This window comes from Oncorhynchus nerka, linkage group LG20 (genome assembly GCF_034236695.1).
Source record: "Oncorhynchus nerka isolate Pitt River linkage group LG20, Oner_Uvic_2.0, whole genome shotgun sequence".
Lineage (NCBI taxonomy): Eukaryota > Metazoa > Chordata > Actinopteri > Salmoniformes > Salmonidae > Oncorhynchus > Oncorhynchus nerka.
The window spans coordinates 66,264,302-66,272,386 of NC_088415.1; positions in this window are offsets into that span (position 1 = coordinate 66,264,302).

The following is an 8,085-nucleotide window of genomic DNA, read 5'->3' on the forward strand; positions in this document are numbered from 1 at the left end:
AGCACTAAATAAACTTCAGTTAGTGCTAAATACGGCTGCTAGAATCCTGACTAGAACCAAAAAATTTGATCATATTACTCCAGTGCTAGCCTCTCTACACTGGCTTCCTTTCAAAGCAAGGACTGATTTCAAGGTTTTACTGCTAACCTACAAAGCATTGCATGGGCTTGCTCCTACCTATCTCTCTGATTTGGTCCTGCCGTACATACCTACACGTACGCTACGGTCACAAGACGCAGGCCTCCTAATTGTCCCTAGAATTTCTAAGCAAACAGCTGGAGGCAGGGCTTTCTCCTATAGAGCTCCATTTTTATGGAACGGTCTGCCTACCCATGTCAGAGACGCAAACTCGGTCTCAACCTTTAAGTCTTTACTGAAGACTCATCTCTTCAGTGGGTCATATGATTGAGTGTAGTCTGGCCCAGGGGTGGGAAGGTGAACGGAAAGGCTCTGGAGCAACGAACCGCCCTTGCTGTCTCTGCCTGGCCGGTTCCCCTCTTTCCACTGGGATTCTCTGCCTCTAACCCTATTACAGGGGCTGAGTCACTGGCTTACTGGGGCTCTCTCATGCCGTCCCTGGAGGGGGTGCGTCACCTGAGTGGGTTGATCCACTGTTGTGGCCATCCTGTCTGGGTTGGCGCCCCCCCCTTGGGTTGTGCCGTGGCGGAGATCTTTGTGGGCTATACTCAGCCTTGTCTCAGGATGGTAAATTGGTGGTTGAAGATATCCCTCTAGTGGTGTGGGGGCTGTGCTTTGGCAAAGTGGGTGGGGTTATATCCTTCCTGTTTGGCCATGTCCGGGGGTGTCCTCGGATGGGGCCACAGTGTCTCCTGACCCCTCCTGTCTCAGCCTCCAGTATTTATGCTGCAGTAGTTTATGTGTCGGGGGGCTGGGGTCAGTTTGTTATATCTGGAGTACTTCTCCTGTCCTATTTGGTGTCCTGTGTGAATCTAAGTGTGCGTTCTCTAATTCTCTCCTTCTCTCTTTCTTTCTCTCTCTCGGAGAGTTGTGTTGAAAGTAAAAAGTTATCTATGCATGTGTGTGTCTTGTGTGGGTGTGAATAAAAAGAGTAGTCCCTATCCTGTGGGTGCAACTGTCTCCAGATGTCTAGTAAATTGAGGTCTTTCATGAATGACATGGTGAGCTTGCAGGCTTTGGTAAGAAGTGAGGGTTTATCAGAAGACTTATCAAGAACTGTATCCAAGCAAAAATTAAAATCTCCTCCAACCAGTAGCCATCCTGGTGGTGCTTTGGCTCTTGCGAGTTGCAGTATCTTCTCTCTGTCTTGGAAATGGAGGAACCTGATCAGGACGGCTCGTGGGGGCTCATCTGGCCGGGGTTTCGGCGCTGATGTTCTGTGGGCGCGTTCGATTTCCAGCGGCTTGGTGAAGTTGATTATGCCTAGGACCTCCGGGATCCATTGAGTGAAGAAACGGACCGGGTCACGGCCCTCACTGTCCTCTTTCGATCCCACCACACGGATATTACCACGTCTACTCTGGTTCTCCATCTGATCTACCTTGTTTTTGAGGTAGGCATTGTCCTTTTGCAGTTGTATCAAGACCTGGTCATGTCTAGCGATGGTATCTTCAACTGTGCTAATGCGCAACTCTGCCTCAGTCGTTCTCAAAAGGAGATCATTCATGGAGGATTTCAGGTCGTCAATGGAAGAATGGAGTTCAGCCGATTTCTTATCAATTTTCAGAGAAAGACCTCTGTTACCATCCTGAATTTCCCGGAGGAGAGTAGCCAGCATGTCGGCAGGCTCGCAAGAGGCTGCTGAGAGCAACAGTCTGGAACTGTCGTCTGAGTTATGAGGGCTAATGCTAATCTTGCTAGCTGTAGCGTTATCGTTATCTTGGGAATCAATGAGGTTTTGGTCATCCTTCTTGCCTCTCGGTCGGAGGTCCGAGAGTACTTGACAATTTATCAGCCGGTGTTAGAATATTGTTTCAACGTTGTTATTTAGGTAAACATAGAATAACTTTGAAGAGCTCGGTTTGTCAACGTCTGCTCAGCTCCGCAGCATCACATGCTCCCATGTTGTGATTTTTTTAACCATTCCTGAACCTGTGACCAGAAACAAGCTACATAGGGGCAATACCAGAATAAATTACCTATTGATTCTGTCTCTTCACAGCAAAACCTACACAGCCGAGATTGTTGTATGCCCCATATATATAGCATTCTGTTGGTGGCAAGAATTGTATATAATCATTTAAATTGAAAACCTCTAACAACTTTTGAGTTGTTTCTGTCATGTGTGTTGCTCACTGTTAGGGACAGAGAATGGAGCAATTAGTAAGAAGCTGATCAAGTAAAGCCTAGTTTGTTTTGACAGCTAGTTAGCTAGCAAGATAGCAGATTTACATCATAATTCGCTATGATCAGCTGATAGCCACACTTTGCCTGATGTCAATAATCTCTCATCTCTGTGCACAGGAGTCACTGGCACTAGCTTGCCTACAAAGTTTGATGAGTGATTGTGGTGTTTTATTTCCAGAAAATAAGTAAGCCTATAAATGTTGAATTTTTGTCTACTTTTTCTCAGTTTTTTTGTACCAGTAAACATCAATTGACCATGTAATTTCAGATTGGGGCGGCAGGGTAGCCTAGTGATTAGAGCTTTGGACGAGTAACCGAAAGGTTTCATGTTCAAATCCCCAAGCTGACAAGGTACAAATCTGTCGTTCTGCCCCTGAACAGGCAGTTAACCCACTGTTCCTAGGCTGTCATTGAAAATAAGAATTTGTTCGTAACTGACTTGCCTAGTTAAATAAAGGTAAAATAAAAAATACAAATAAAAAATAAAAATAAAAATACGTGAGGCTAGCCTCATGATATCTCTCAATATTGGCAACCATTAATTGGATATTTGAGTGATATAACATAACAGTGAACTATACCTGACAAGTTTCATGGCTGTCCTGTGAGGATTCGAATGGGCCAGATCAGCTTGGCAATGGTTGACAGTAACCAGACCTTCTCTCATCCACAAAAGAGGGGAGGAGGGAATTGGACGGTTAGACAGCTCACACCCTGTTGAAAATTAAAGAAGAGGAGATCCAGAGAGATCTCCCTCTCCAAAATCCCCCAAGGAATGTGCTATGTTAACAGACCCCCCCCCAAAAAAGTTCAAAAAGCAAATACTGGAACAACATTTTTTACAGAATGTGGGGAATGGTCAGAGATAATCTATAGAAAAGTAATGTCATGTTGGTTTTTATATTGTGATGTCATTGAAATGGTTATAAAGGAAATGCTGTAACTTGGAAAGTATATCCCCTTTATCTGTCAAGTTTCCATCCGTAACGTTGTTTATGAGATATTAACAATTATGAAAGTGTTGTTGTTAAGATAGGAATTTGATTTTAGGAGCCATAAGAAAATCTCCTATAAACTGTGCATAGTAAGTAGCTATGCCCCAAGTGAGGTCAGGGAGCATGTCAGACTGACAGAACCACCCCCTTTGGCAAGAGTGTATAAGAGGATTGGCAGAGAGATTAACATGAGACCAGAAATACGTGTAGCTAAACGTTTGAAATGTTTGGAACTTTGAACCTCAACACGAGGTGAAGAAAATAAACTCACCTCCCAGACTAGACCAGAACATCTCCAGGCTGCAGCTGCGCATGTAAAGTGGTTCAAACTCTGACTATCAACACGAGGTGGAGAGAGGAGAAAACTCCCCTCTCTGAAAATCACTGGCACGGCTGATTAGCTGTCCGAAGTCAAATATCTAGAAAAACGAACTCTTTAAACCATCCTAATTGTCTTTTCAAATCACAATATTCTCCTACTCCTACTCTCATGGAAACCGTCGACCCGGCTGGCTAACCACTTCCAAGGAACATCTTCCAGAGTGAACAACAGTAAGAAGATGGGGAAGGGGGTCTCCTTTTGGACAATCAGAGCCTTACAAGCATGCCGCTGAAAGGCAACCCATCACTCTTCCTAAGGAGGGTTGGATCTGACAGAGATAAACGGAGAATGGCATTCACAAATAAATACATTCATGATTACTCCAAATGGACGGCGGTTCATGTGCGAAGTATATAATTACTGTGAGAATAGTATCTAAAATGTATCAACGACAAGTGTCTATTTTCCTCTCTCTTTCTCTCCCCCCTTGTCATTTTCTGTGAAACAAGCCGCCATATGACGTGTCAGTCCGCTAGGGACCTTTGTCTCATGTATTAAGTGTGTATGTTTATTCTGTGTTATTATTCAGTTAGCTAGTATATAAATAATGAAACCAATTTATGTAGTACTGAATTATAAGTAAGCCTGGGGTTTTTAGAGATCCAAGAAGGTTAGAACTGTTCAGAATGATATGACAAAAGATTATGATTAATATGTTGACTGTGTTATCGATGTAATAGGTAAAGACCTTTAGAGTTTCATTCAGGAGATGGTAACTCTTTAAACAACTGCTCTCGTGGTGCCCCAAGTCCTAATGAGTTAATTGTGACATGATTAATTTCAATCGGGTAACAATAAAACATAGTTATTTGATTAAATAAATAACAGTCATCAGATTAATGAAAGTAAAGTCACGACATAAGTATGAATGGTTTAGATTAATTTCCCATATTTTGTGGGCTCTGCCTCTCAGCAGCCGAATGGCGGTTTTTCTGATGTACTGTTAGCTAGCTGATAATGTTCACTTTGCAAGCTACCAGTAGAAACTTTGTAGAGTTGGCTAATAATAGTGGTAAGTACTTTTCTTTTTCAATCAACGTAGGCCTACCTAGCGAAGTTGGCTAACATGATCCTCTTTTCAAAATAGTTTTTAAGTGTTTAATCATGATTGCTGCTGACAGACATGATAAGCTACATTGATTGATGTACCACATCAAATTGGCTAGCTAGGTAATAACAAGTCACTCCAACATGACAAGCTAACAAGCAAACTTTCAGGGGATAAACTAGCTAGATGGCTATATCCACATTTTGTTGGATTTGCTTGCCATTCAAAGTGGTGATGACAGTAGTCCGACTGACAACTTTACCAGGATGAGGACTTGCTGATGTTAAGCTCTTTCCAAAAGCCTAATCTCTGATGTAGCGAGTTAAGTGTTCCAGTGTGTCTCAGTTGGTAGATTGTAGTGCTTGCAATGCCAGGGTTGTGGGGTTCCATTCCTACGAGGGATCATTACTGAAAAAAGTATGTAAATGTATCCACTCTGGATAAGAGTGTCTGTTAAATAATGGAAATGGAAATGACACATGTTGTTGTCTTAGCTAGCTAAATGGATAGGTTACCCTGACATATGTGAAAATACTTGATCAACAGATGTTTACTTATCATGAAAAGCTGTGGAACTCTGATGATAGAGCTAAATGTGCAATAATTGGAAATGTGTGTTTCTGATCTTCAAGAGGTGATGATGCTAAAGCCAAATAGCTACTACATTTATTTAACAAGCCCTTGAAAACGGCACGTAATTGTCAATGGTTTTTAGCAGCCAAATCGAATGCTTTGCATTAATGTTCCCTCAATTGCTATGGGGCACTGAGCAAATGTCAGGTCTGCTGAGCACAAACTTGAATATTGTGTACATTCTGTGCAACTTCCAACATGTGTTTACTGTGAACATTGCTTTAAGTTATATTTTTTTAAATGTTTAACAGTGGCCATGTATGCTGCTACTGTGGATATTTGATCATAATGTAGACCTACCAGAGTGGCCTACCATCTAAAACAATGGAGAAAATGCATTGCATAACAGTTTAACATGGAAATAGCTGTTCTATCATTCAGCCTACATTAGCAGCCAATTTGTGGTTTTCAATTTATGCCTACATTCCGTGAGACTTTTGGAAAAAATATGCAGGGCTTGATATTAACCTGTTTTCCCACTTGCCATTCAGACAATGAGATGACTGAAAATGTGTTGTTTGATGCAAGAAACCACTTTACAAAATAAAGTTCATTATTACTCCCATACCATTATTACAGAGAATCAGACAAATTATGCTACCCTCTGCCTATTGGCTACTGTCTCAAAATACAACACTGCCCCTTTAAGACAAAACAAAGTTTTGCATACTTAGTCTTGCATATGTTGCATTGAACGTGGATAATATTGGCAAATCCTACAGTAGAGGGAAACGTTAATAGTGTTAACTAAAGGGAAAAACTAGAAAATTGAGTGAAGTTCAATTTTGTGCTTCTCTGAGCGGGCTGATATTTCTTCTCTGTGGCAGTCCCGGGGAGCCCGCACACAGTTTAGAGGGAACATTGCTCTGCACCTTATTGGGACATTTTATTGATAGTGACCTATATCTGATGTCAAAACTCAGGTTCTCTTCTTGAAAGCGCTGTAAGGGTTTTGACTGACAGCTGTTATAGACTTGAGCACCGTGCTCGACAAAAAGATGCGCCCATCCCTCACGCCAATTGAGTTATTTTGCCCATTTGTTGTCTGAGTGAGGGAAATTCTGTAAATCAAGAGGAGTCGATGTGTTCTGAAAGATGAAACGTTAAGGATTATAATAAACACTGCTTTGATGTCATACAAGCAAACCTCACACTCATGATTCCAAATGTGCACTTCACATTTCCATATTTGAAAACTCCTGTTATTTACAGTATCAACATTTATGATCGCTATGTTTGATCCACAGTTGTCCTATGTTTGATCTGAGTTGTCCTGAACAGTATGTCCTTTTGTGAAGAAAATTAGCTCCAGAACAAGCACTTGAATGCATAGATGGTAGAACATGGCACTTGCAATGCCAGGGTTGTGTGTTCAAATCCCACGGGGGACCAGTATGAACAAATATGGAAATGTATTGACTGACTACTGTAAGTCGCTCTGGATAAGAGTGTCTGCTAAATTAGGTAAATGTGCTGGTCTATTCTACGTGCACCAAAATGACAATCTGTGTGTTCAAAGTGCCTTTCAAAAGCCTAACACTGTAAGATTGTATTGTATAACTTAGCTAGCAATAGAATAAGCTTTCGAGTTATGCCCACCTGACCCAGATTGTGTAAACAGCTAAAGTAGTTGTGTGATGGTGGGGATGCAGGGCTGTGTACCTAACAAAAGACTACAAGTGTGCTTTCTTCAGTTCCTCAAAGTTAGGAGAGCTCAATAAAGCACCTTATAGTGGAAGGCTCTATACCCTTGAGCCATAAAAATGCATTTAAAATGACTTATGAACTGTGCACCGTTTGGAGAGGTTGGTGGCCATTTAGACCTCTCACTCATACTCTTATAATCATATATTCTATTTTATCGTGCACCTAAACGAACATTACAATGAATATTCTTATTATGTTACTGAATGTGTCCAGAGTACTTTCAGATTCCGTTATTGACAAATGCTGGGAAAACTACAGCAAATGTAGAATGCACATTAAATCAACAGTGTAGTGTTTGGATTCAGTCTTGTGTCAGGTGAACTGTTGTGTCCTCCACTTTCATCTGATAATTTCTTCACAATCTCCAAAAGTGTTCTCTTTCAATTGCTACCATGTGCTTTTTATAGTTTGAAACATTTCAATTTGGCCCTATTCAAATAGGCCAAATTCTGCGAGTGTAATCACACTCTCTGTAAGCTATTTTATGACCGCAACCTAATAGTTGTTAGTCAGAGTTGATCAGATTGTATACCGCTGATACATAGCCTATACTGCTGAGTGTGACACTTTCATGGATTGATTGAGATGTCATTGATTGACAGTTGTGATCATATAATATGATTCATTGACATGTTTGTGCTTTGCTTGAGTTTTATAATGCAAAGTTCAAGTATCAAGTATTTTAATCATATAGACTTGATACTATCAGTCACTATCAGAAACATTTACAACTGCAATGAAGTTTTACTATCTTTTTTAAATATTTTTTACCTCAAACAATCTTGTCGTAAGGTCACTAGCCAGCACTGCTAGCAGTTTATGGAAATTAGCAGTTACTTCTAGGGAGGTTGCTAGCTAGCAGGTTAGCATAAACTAGCACTAACTAAATGTCTAAATGACAGGTAGAAAAACATTCATAACCATAATAGTGGTGGTGGCGAGTTGCCCCCAACACAATCATCCAACATATTAATACTTTACTCAAAAAGTATCTA